General features: G+C 38.0%; 1 non-coding gene across 1 annotated transcript; it reads right to left on the bottom strand.

Moving 5' to 3' along the window:
- Positions 1–413: 413 nt before the first annotated feature.
- On the bottom strand, positions 414–516 carry LOC115032365 (U6 spliceosomal RNA). Its single transcript, XR_003838045.1, has one exon. It is a non-coding gene; the product is annotated as a U6 spliceosomal RNA (small nuclear RNA).
- Positions 517–10,939: the final 10,423 nt, after the last annotated feature.

Below are 10,939 nucleotides of genomic sequence, written 5' to 3'. Positions count from 1 at the left end.
GAGGAGAGGCCTCCCATGAATATCAACTGTCTTTGGCATATCAAGTTACAATAGGACTAGGCACATCTCCTGTTGAACCTAGACAAGGAATCCCAGTTAGGGCAAAGGAGTCCTAAGGCAGGCAACAGCCAATACAGCTCCTGCTCCAGTAGTTAGGGGTCACATATGAAGAGCAAGTTGTACATCTGTTACATATGTATAGAGGGCATGCTCTTTGGTTATTGGTTCAGACTCTGTCAGCCCCTATTGGCCAAGGTTAGATGACACTGTAGGTTTTCTTATGGTGTCCTTCATCCATCTGGCTTCTTCAATTCCTCCTACCCATCTCCCACAAGATTCTCAGAGCTCTGCCTAATGTTTGGCTGTGTGTCTCTGCATCTGTTTCCTTCAGCTGCTGGGTAAAGCCTTTCAGAGAAAATAAGGAATGTTTCATGAATTTGCATGACATCCTTGTGCAGGGGCCATGCTAATCTCTGTATCATTCAATTTTAGCATATGTGCTGTAGAAGTGTGCACTCTAGAATTTTTTGTTCCTCCAGATGGATTTTGCTTTTGCTTAGATGTGATTATGTATTTCTGTGCTAAGAAAATTTACATTTGACATTATATGTTGTAAGGATGTTATTTTTATTTTTTAATATTATAACATGGTCATCAGTCTATAGGGTCAAGTGTTAGTCAAGGTTATAGTTTAAAAGTGACTTAGTTGGATGTCAAGATGCCAAGGGCTGGAGTTGTAATGGTGGTAATTGTTAACTTTAAAGAATCCTAAATCATCTGGGGGATGGTTATCAGGCCATGCCTATGGGGGATTATCATGATTTTATTTGAAATTTAACTTAATTTAATTGCTTATCTTGTTTATCTGCTAGCTGAAATCGTATACTAAATAAGTGGGGAAGGGTAACTGCACAACATGCATGTGTTCATTGCTCTGGTAACTTTATACATATGACCAACTTCGTTTCTGTTGACGTGACTTCCTGGATGATGGACTTTAAGTTGAACTTTGAGCTAAAATAAACTCTTCTTTAAGTTTATTTGATCAGATCAACAGAAAATAGAGCTAAGATATAAGCTAAAAGGATATTTTTATTCTTTCATTATATCTTACTAAAAGAAAATACCATGCATTTTCTCTGTGTGCTGCCTTTGTATTTTTTTAAGCCATTCCTACCCATTCTAGTTTCATTTGAAATGTCTCCCAAGGCCTCTGTTGGGAAAGATGCAGTCCTGAGTAACGGTTCACTGAGAAAAGACAGAACCTTGAAGAAATGGGGACAACAGGAAAAAGTTCAGTTATTGGAGGTATGTCCTTAGCTTGGTTGCAGGCCCCTGGTGTTTCTTCACCTTCCCTCTTGAGCAGATTTCTCCTGGCATGCTCTGTAAGCACTGGGGAAGCCATGACTTGTGCTAGAAGCATAGTCAGGCATCACAGATGGAAACTTCTAAAACAGAGAGAAAACAGACTTTTCTGTAAACACTGAATATTTGGTGTGTTTCTATACAGCAATGGGCAGGTAACGGCTAGAAGCTCTTTGTAACAAGCTGTGAGAAGTGCACTATATAAGTCTGTAATGTGAAAGTGTCACAAAATGTGGTGGTTTGTGAGTCTCTTACTCACTTTTTTGAAAACCGTCTACTAAAATTTTCCTTAAAATTTCTTTACCGGTAAATTGAGGGAAAATGATACTTTGAGTGAACATTGCAAGTTTAAGATGCCTTTTCCGTGTTTTGTAATTTTCAGTATAAAAATGTTCCTATCTACACTTTTCTTGCAAATTTTTATTTTTTATTATCTAATGATAGAGGTTTTAATGCTTTTAAAGAGTTTAATGTTAACATTTGCATGTTAAACTCTCATTCTATAATAATGCTAGATTGCCTTATTGTTTTCAAAAATCATATTCCTGGTGATTAACTAGAAAGATAACCATAACACCAGAAAATGAAAACAATTTTTTCCTTTATTCCTCTTTCCACAACTTTTTTTAAAAGTTACTTTAAACCGAGGGCTTATGTTTAGCTTTGAACATAAGGAAGGGCATACTTTTATTACCAGAGACATGGAGCTGAGGATAGAAAACAAAGCCCATTAAAACAACACTCTCTGTATGAGTTACTTTTGAACTGCCTTGATAAAGCACCATGACCAGGAAGGGTTTATCTGAGCTTACAGCCCCAGAGGGATAGAGTTCATCACGGCCACAGTGTAGAAGTGTGGAGCAGGCAGGCATAGTTTCTGTAGGAACAAGCTGAGAACTCACATCTTGAACCACAAGCAAGAATCCAAGAGGGTCACCTCCAAATGGCAGATCTTTAAATTACATGATCCCAGTGACCTTCTTCCTCCAGCACAACCATCCCTTCTAAACTTACCCAAGCAGTACAATCAATCGAGGACCAAGAGTTCAAAGGCCCGAGACTATGGTAAGCATCTCATTCAAACCATCATGGCCTCTAATTTCCCCATGTATCTTATTTTTATCCCCAGAACTCTCTTTCTGTTTCAGCATGTAAAACACGAGGTTCAGGTGCCATTGTTCCTCTGTTTTTTTCCCATGAGAATTCCTTGTCTGTATAAAAATTTACATATGTATATATATATATTTAATTCCCAAGGTTAACCAGATACTGGCGGAAGCCTTACAGTCTTTCTGTAAGAAGTATAGACTGCTGTCTATACTTGCAATATTAGTTAGGCTGACATTTTGTTCCTGCTTTTGTTTTTGTGAGATGTGGACATCTGTATATACTTAAGCTTGATGTTTTTTTCATAATATTATCCTTCAAAGAATTTCTCCACTTCATAAATCATTAAAGTTAGCATAATATCACAGTCACATTTTTACATGTGTGCAGATCAATAAACATTCTATGTTTCTTTCCTAATGTTAGTGAATTCATTCTTTTTGAAATTTTTATTTAATTTTTCAAAAAATTTAGTGTTTTACTTGATTAGTTTTATTGATTGCCATGATTTTTGGCATTTTCCATTGCACTTGCCTTTATTTTGTTAGCAATATCCTCCTCCTCCTCCTCTTCCTCCTCTTCCTCCTCTTCCTTCTCCTCCTTCTTCTTTTGGTTTTTCTTTTCTTTTATTAAATGTTTTCTTTATTTACATTTCAAATGTTATTCCCTTTCCCAGTTTCCCCATTGAAAATATCCTATCCTCTCCTCCCTCCCCTTGCTATCATCTGTTATTTCAGATGAATTTGCAGCCTAGAGCCCCCCCCTCCCCCTTGCAGATTCCAAGATGTCTTTCCAGACTAGAACCCAGACATGTGAGCCGCTGGCTGGCTGCAACAGCTATTAATGACTGTTTTTTATTTCTTTAGGGGATATGAGACTGTTTAGATCGTTAACCTGATCCTGATTTAACTTTGGTATGTGTTATCTGTCAAGAGAATTATCCATTTCATGCAGACTTTCCAGTTTTGTTGAGTATAGGCTTTTGTAGTAGGGTCTGATTCTTTTTTTTTTTTTTTTTTTTTAATTTCCTCAAATTCTCTTTCTAACTCTGTGAATAATTGTGTTGGGATTTTGATGAGGATTACATTGAATCTGTAGATTGCTTTCAGCATGTTGGACATTTTGAGTGTTAATCCTGCCAATCCATGAGCATGGGAGATCTTTCCATCTCTGAGGTGTTCTTTGATTTCTTTCTTCAGAAACTTGAAGTTCTTATCATATAGATCTTTCACTTGCTTAGTTAGGGTCACAGCAAGTTATTTTATATTATTTGTGACTATTGTGAAGGGTGGTGTTTCCTAATTTTCTTTCTCAGTCGGTTTATCCATTGTGTAGAGAAAGGCCACTGATTTGTTTGAGTTAATTTTATATCCAGCTACTGCACTGAAGCTGTTTATCAGGTTTAGGAGTTCTCTGGTGGAATTCTTGGGGTCACTTATATATATCATCTGCAAATAGTGATATTTTGACTCCGTCCTTTCCAATTTGTATCCCTTTGATCTCCTTTTGCTTTCTAATTGTTCTAGCTAGAACTTCAAGTACTATATTGAGTAGATAGGGAGAGAGTGGGCAGCCTTGTCTAGTCCCTGATTTTAGTGGGATTGCTTTAAATTTCTCTCCATTTATTTTGATGTTGGCTACTGGTTTGCTGTATATTACTTTTATTATGTTTAGGTATGGACCTTGAATTCCTGAACTTTCCAAGAATTTTATCATGAATGGGTGTTGGATTTTGTCAAATGCTTTCTCAGCATCTAGTGAGATGATCTTGTGGATCATGTGATTTTTGTCTAAAAGTTGGTTTATATAGTGGATAATGTCGATGGCTTTCCTTATATTAAACCATCCCTGCATCCCTGGGATGAAGCCTACTTGATCATGATGGATGATTGTTTTGATGTTTTCTTGGAATAGGTTTCTGAGAATTTTATTGAGTATTTTTGCATCGATATTAATAAGGGAAATTGGTCTGAAGTTGTCTTTCTTCGTTGGGTCTTTGTGTGGTTTAGGTATCAGAGTAATTTTGACTTCATGGGATGAATTGGGTAGAGCACCTTCTGTTTCTGTTTTGTAGAATAGTTTGAAGAGAATTGGAATTAGGTCTTCTTTGAAGGTCTGATAGAACTCTGCATTAAACCCATCTGGTCCTGGGCTTTTTTTGATTGGGAGACTATTTGTAACCTCCCCAACCTGAAACCTGTTTGCTCAGGTTTCAGAAGAGAGCATCGGGGCAGAGCTTGCCACCCTATCGTTCTGCCACTCCCACTGCTGCTGCCTGCCACCTTGCTGTACCGGAGTCAAATGTGTGGTCACCTGCAACTTTACTCCAGGATGATTTGGTGGGAAAGGGCCCCTTCCCCTGCTTCATAACCGAGTGTCGGAAATAGTAAAATCGAACCTTGATCAGACTGGTTGTCTTGGTTCCATCTTTATCTTGCAGCCTAGCGCCCCCCCCCCCCCCTTGCAGATTCCAAGATGTCTTTCCAGACTAGAACCCAGACATGTGAGCCGCTGGCTGCAACAGCTATTAATGACTGTTTTTTATTTCTTTAGGGGATATGAGACTGTTTAGATCGTTAACCTGATCCTGATTTAACTTTGGTATGTGTTATCTGTCAAGAGAATTATCCATTTCATGCAGACTTTCCAGTTTTGTTGAGTATAGGCTTTTGTAGTAGGGTCTGATTCTTTTTTTTTTTTTTTTTTTTAAATTTCCTCAAATTCTGTTGTTATGTCTCCCTTTTCGTTGGTGTTTTTGTTTACTAGGATACTGTCCCTGTGCCCTCTGGTTAGTCTAAAGGTTTATCTATCTTGTTGATTTTCTCAAAGAACCAGCTCCTGTTTTTTTTTTTTTTTTTTTTTTTTTTTTTTTTTTTTATTCTTTCCATAGTTCTTTTTGTTTGCTCTTGGCTGATTTCAACCCTGAGTTTGTTTATTGCCTGCTGTCTTTTCCTCTTGGATGAATTTGTTTCCTTTTGTTCTAGAGCTTTTAGGTGTGCTGTCAAGCTGCTAGTGTATGTTCTCTCTAGTTTCTTTTTGGAGGCACTCAGCTATGAGTTTTCCCCTTAGGAATGCTTTCATTGTTTTCCATAAGTTTGGATATGTTGTGACTTCGTTTTCATTAAACTCTTAAAAAGTCTCATTTATTTCTTTATTTCTTCCTTGACAATGTTATCATTGAGTAGAATGTTGTTCAGATTCCACGTGTATGTGGGCTTTTTATTATTTATGTTATTACTGAAGATCAGCCTTAATCCATTACGATCTAATAAGATGTATGGGATTATTTCAATGTTTTTGTATCTGTTGAGGCCTGTTTTGTGACCAATTATATGGTCAGTTTTGGAGAAGGTACCATGAGGTGCTGAGAAGAAGGTATATCCTTTTTTTTTTGTTTTAAGATAAAATGATCTATAGATATGTTAAATCCATTTGTTTCATAACTTCTGTTAGTTTCATTGTGTCTCTGTTTAGTTTGTTTTTCCAGGATCTGTCCATTGATGAGAGTGGGGTGTTGAAGTCTCCCACTATTATTGTGTGAGGTGCGATGTGTGCTTTGCCCGTTAGTGAAGTTTCTTTTATGAATGTGGGTATCCTTGTATTTGGAGCATAGATGTTCAGAATTGAGAGTTAATCTTGGTAGATTTTACCTTTGATGAGTATGAAGTGTCCCTCCTTGTCTGTTTTGGTAATTTTAAGTTGAAAGTTGATTTTATTTGATACTAGAATGGCTACTCCAGCTTGCTTCTTGTGACCATTTTGCTTGGAAAATTGTTTTCCAGCCTTTTACTCTGAGGTAGTGTTTGTTTTTATCCCTGAGGTTGGTTTCCTGTATGCAGCAAATTGTTGGGTCCTGTTTATGTAGACAGTCTGTTAGTCTATTCTTTTTATTGGGGATTTGAATCCATTGATATTAAGAGATATTAAGGAAATGTAATTGTTGCTTCCTGTTATTTTCCTTGTTATAGATGGAATTCTGTTTTTGTGGCTATCTTGCTGAAAGATTACTTTCTTGCTTTTTCCTTTTCTGTTTTTTGTTTGTTTGTTTGTTTGTTTTGTTTTTAAGGCATCAACATACATCCTCCAAATTTCAAGGTCTTTATTTTTGATAATCTGTCCATAATTTGGTTAAATAATATATAAACTAGAAGTCAAAGTTACCATTTTAATGAGAAATAAACTTGAGATTCTCTGGAGCTCTTGAGAATTTCTTATAAATCAAGGACCAGTAAACCATTTCTGATGAAGACCAGAGTAAAAACTTGTAGACACTTGACGTGCTATGTGTCATAAAAAGTCTGTGCTCCACATTAGCAGCTTGACAACATACCTAAAAGCACTAGAACAAAAGGAAGCAAATTCACCCAAGAGGAGTAGACGGCAGGAAATAATCAAACTCAGGGGCGAAATCAACCAAGTGGAAACAAGAAGAACTATTCAAAGAATCAACCAATCAAGGAGCTGGTTCTTTGAGAAAATCAACAAGATAGATAAACCCTTAGCCAGACTCACTAGAGGGCACAGGGAAAGCATCCTAATTAACAAAATCAGAAATGAAAAAGGAGACATAACAACAGATCCTGAAGACATCCAAAACACCATCAGATCCTTCTACCAAAGGCTATACTCAACAAAACTGGAGAACCTGGATGAAATGGAGAAGTTCCTAGACAGATACCAGGTACCAAAGTTGAATCAAGATCAGGTTAATGATCTAAACAGCCCTATATCCCCCAAAGAAATAGAAGCAGTCATTAATAGTCTCCCAACTAAAAAAAGCCCAGGACCAGATGGGTTTAGTGCAGAGTTCTATCAGACCTTCAAAGAAGATCTAATCCCAGTTCTTCACAAACTATTCCACAAAATAGAAACAGAAGGTACTCTACCCAACTCATTCTATGAAGCCACAATTACTCTGATACCTAAACCACAAAAAGTCCCAACAAAGATAGAAAACTTCAGACCAATATCCCTTATGAATATTGATGCAAAAATCCTCAATAAAGTTCTTGCTAACCGAATCCAAGAACACATCAAAACAATCATCCATCCTGACCAAGTAGGTTTCATCCCAGGGATGCAGGGATGGTTCAATATACGGAAATCCATCAACGTAATCCAGTATATAAACAAACTCAAAGACAAAAACCACATGGTCATCTCGTTAGATGTGGAAAAAGCATTTGACAAGATCCAACACCCATTCATGATAAAAGTCTTGGAAAGATCAGGAATTCAAGGCCCATACCTAAACATGATAAAAGCAATCTACAGCAAACCAGTAGCCAACATCAAAGTAAATGGTGAGAAGCTTGAAGCAATCCCTCTAATATCAGGGACTAGACAAGGCTGTCCACTTTCTCCATACCTATTCAACATTGTACTTGAAGTCCTAGCCAGAGCAATTCGACAACAAAAGGAGATCAAAGGGATACAAATTGGAAAAGATGAAGTCAAAATATCACTCTTTGCAGATGATATGATAGTATATATAAGTGACTCTAAAAATTCCACCAGAGAACTCCTAAGCCTGATAAACAGCTTCGGTGAAGTAGCTGGATATAAAATTAACTCAAACAAATCAATGGCCTTTCTCTACACAAAGAATAAACAGGCTGAGAAAGAAATTAGGGAAACAACACCCTTCTCAATAGTCACAAATAATATAAAATATCTTGGCGTTACCCTAACTAAGGAAATGAAAGATCTGTATAATAAAAACTTCAAGTCTCTGAAGAAAGAAATTATAGAAGATCTCAGAAGATGGAAAGATCTCCCATGCTCATGGATTGGCAGGATCAACATTGTAAAAATGGCTATCTTGCCAAAAGCAATCTACAGATTCAATGCAATCCCCATCAAAATTCCAACTCAATTCTTCAACGAATTAGAAAGTGCAATCTGCAAATTCATCTGGAATAACAAAAAACCTAGGATAGCAAAAACTCTTCTCAAGGATAAAAGAACCTCTGGTGGAATCACCATGCCGGACCTAAAGCTTTACTACAGAGCAATTGTGATAAAAACTGCATGGTACTGGTATAGTGACAGACAAATAGACCAATGGAATAGAATTGAAGACCCAGAAATGAACCCACACACCTACGGTCACTTGATCTTCAACAAGGGAGCTAAAAACATCCAGTGGAAGAAAGACAGCATTTTCAACAAATGGTGCTGGCACAACTGGTTGTTAACATGTAGAAGAATGCGAATCGATCCATTCCTATCTCCTTGTACTAAGGTCAAGTCTAAGTGGATCAAGGAACTTCACATAAAACCAGAGACACTGAAACTTATAGAGGAGAAAGTGGGGAAAAGCCTTGAAGATATGGGCACAGGGGAAAAATTCCTGAATAGAACAGTAATGGCTTGTGCTGTAAGATCGAGAATTGACAAGTGGGACCTCATGAAACTACAAAGCTTCTGCAAGGCTAAAGACACCATCAATAAGACAAAAAAACCACCAACAGATTGGGAAAGGATCTTCACCTATCCTAAATCAGATAAGGGACTAATATCCAATATATATAAAGAACTCAAGAAGGTGGACTCCAGAAAGTCAAATAACCCCATTAAAAAATGGGGCTCAGAACTGAACAAAGAATTCTCACCTGAGGAATACCGAATGGCAGAGAAGCACCTGAAAAAATGTTCAACATCCTTAATCATCAGGGAAATGCAAATCAAAACAACCCTGAGATTCCACCTCACACCAGTCAGAATGGCTAAGATCAAAAATTCAGGTGACAGCAGATGCTGGCGAGCTTGTGGAGAAAGAGGAACACTCCTCCATTGTTGGTGGGATTGCAAGCTTGTACAACCACTCTGGAAATCAGTCTGGCGGTTCCTCAGAAAATTGGACATAGTACTACCGGAGGATCCAGCAATACCTCTCCTGGGCATATATCCAGAAGATGTCCCAACCGGTAAAAAGGACACATGCTCCACTATGTTCATAGCAGCCCTATTTATAATAGCCAGAAGCTGGAAAGAACCCAGATGTCCCTCAACAGAGGAATGGATACAGAAATTATGGTACATTTACACAATGGAGTACTACTCAGCTATTAAAAAGAATGAATTTATGAAATTCCTAGCCAAATGGATGGACCTGGAGGGCATCATCTTGAGTGAAGTAACACAATCACAAAAGAACTCACACAATATGTATTCATTGATAAGTGGATATTAGCCCAAAACTTAGGATACCCAAGATATAAGATACAATTTACTAAACGCATGAAACTCAAGAAGAATGAAGACCAAAGTGTGGACACTGTGCACCTTCTTAGAATTGGGAACAAAACACCCAGGGAAGGAGTTACAGAGACAAAGTTTGTAGCTGTGATGAAAGGATGGACCATTTAGAGACTGCCGTATCCAGGGATCCATCCCATAATCAGCTTCTAAACGCTGACACCATTGCATACACTAGCAAGATTTTGCTGAAAGGACCCAAATATAGCTGTCTCTTGTGAGATGATGCCGGGGCCTAGCAAACACAGGAGTGGATGTTCACAGTCAGCTATTGGATGTATCACAGGGCTCCCAATGGAGAAGCTAGAGAAAGTACCCAAGGAGCTAAAGGGATCTGCAACCCTATTGTTGGAACAACATGATGTACTAACCAGAACCCCGGAGCTCTTGTCTCTAGCTGCATATGTATCGAAAGATGACCTAGTCGGCCATCAATGGAAAGAGAGGCCCATTGGACTTGCAAACTTTATATGCCCCATTATAGGGGAATGCCAGGGCCAAAAGAATGGGAATGGGTGGGAAGGGAAGTGGGGGGCGCTATGGGGGACTTTTGGGATAGCATTGGAAATGTAATTGAGGAAAATATGTAATAAAAAAAAAAAAAAAAAAGAAAGTCAGTATTCCTTGTGGGGGGATTCCTGATAGGCTGATAAGCCTGAAAAGTTTAATTATATAACACATCAGGACATTTATGCTCTACTGATATAGATTTGTTAAAATAAATTATCCTTCGTGAAAAAAAAAAAAAAGTCTGTGCTCGGCCAGGTGTGGTGGCGCACACCTTTAATCCCAGCACTCGGGAGGCAGAGGTAGGCGGATTTCTGAGTTCGAGGCCAGCCTGGTCTACAAAGTGAGTTCCAGGACAGCCAGGGCTACACAGAGAAACCCTGTCTCAAAAAACCACAAAAAAAAAAAAAAGGTCTGTGCCATGCCCACTCCAAGTATCCATAGAGAACAAGCTTTGCTATGCTGCAGAAAGGTTCCACAAAACATTGGTGTTTGTACTTCAGCTGTCATATCATGAAAAGGTATAAATACTGGTGCTTAAACTTTAGGCAACCACTGTATCATGATTAGTTTTTTCATTTCCTTCCCAATAATTAAAAAATGAGAAAACCATTTCTAGCTGCAGGCTGCATGAAAATGGACAAGATTCCAGGCCTAGCCTCTGTGCTATGGTGTGTTGACCTTTGCTCTAAAATAAAGT

This window comes from Mus caroli, unplaced genomic scaffold (genome assembly GCF_978045245.1).
Source record: "Mus caroli unplaced genomic scaffold, Mus_caroli_1 scaffold_1, whole genome shotgun sequence".
NCBI classification, from domain to species: Eukaryota; Metazoa; Chordata; class Mammalia; order Rodentia; family Muridae; genus Mus; species Mus caroli.
The sequence above is the reverse complement of the archived record's forward strand: the minus strand, read 5'-3'. Positions and strand labels throughout refer to the sequence as shown.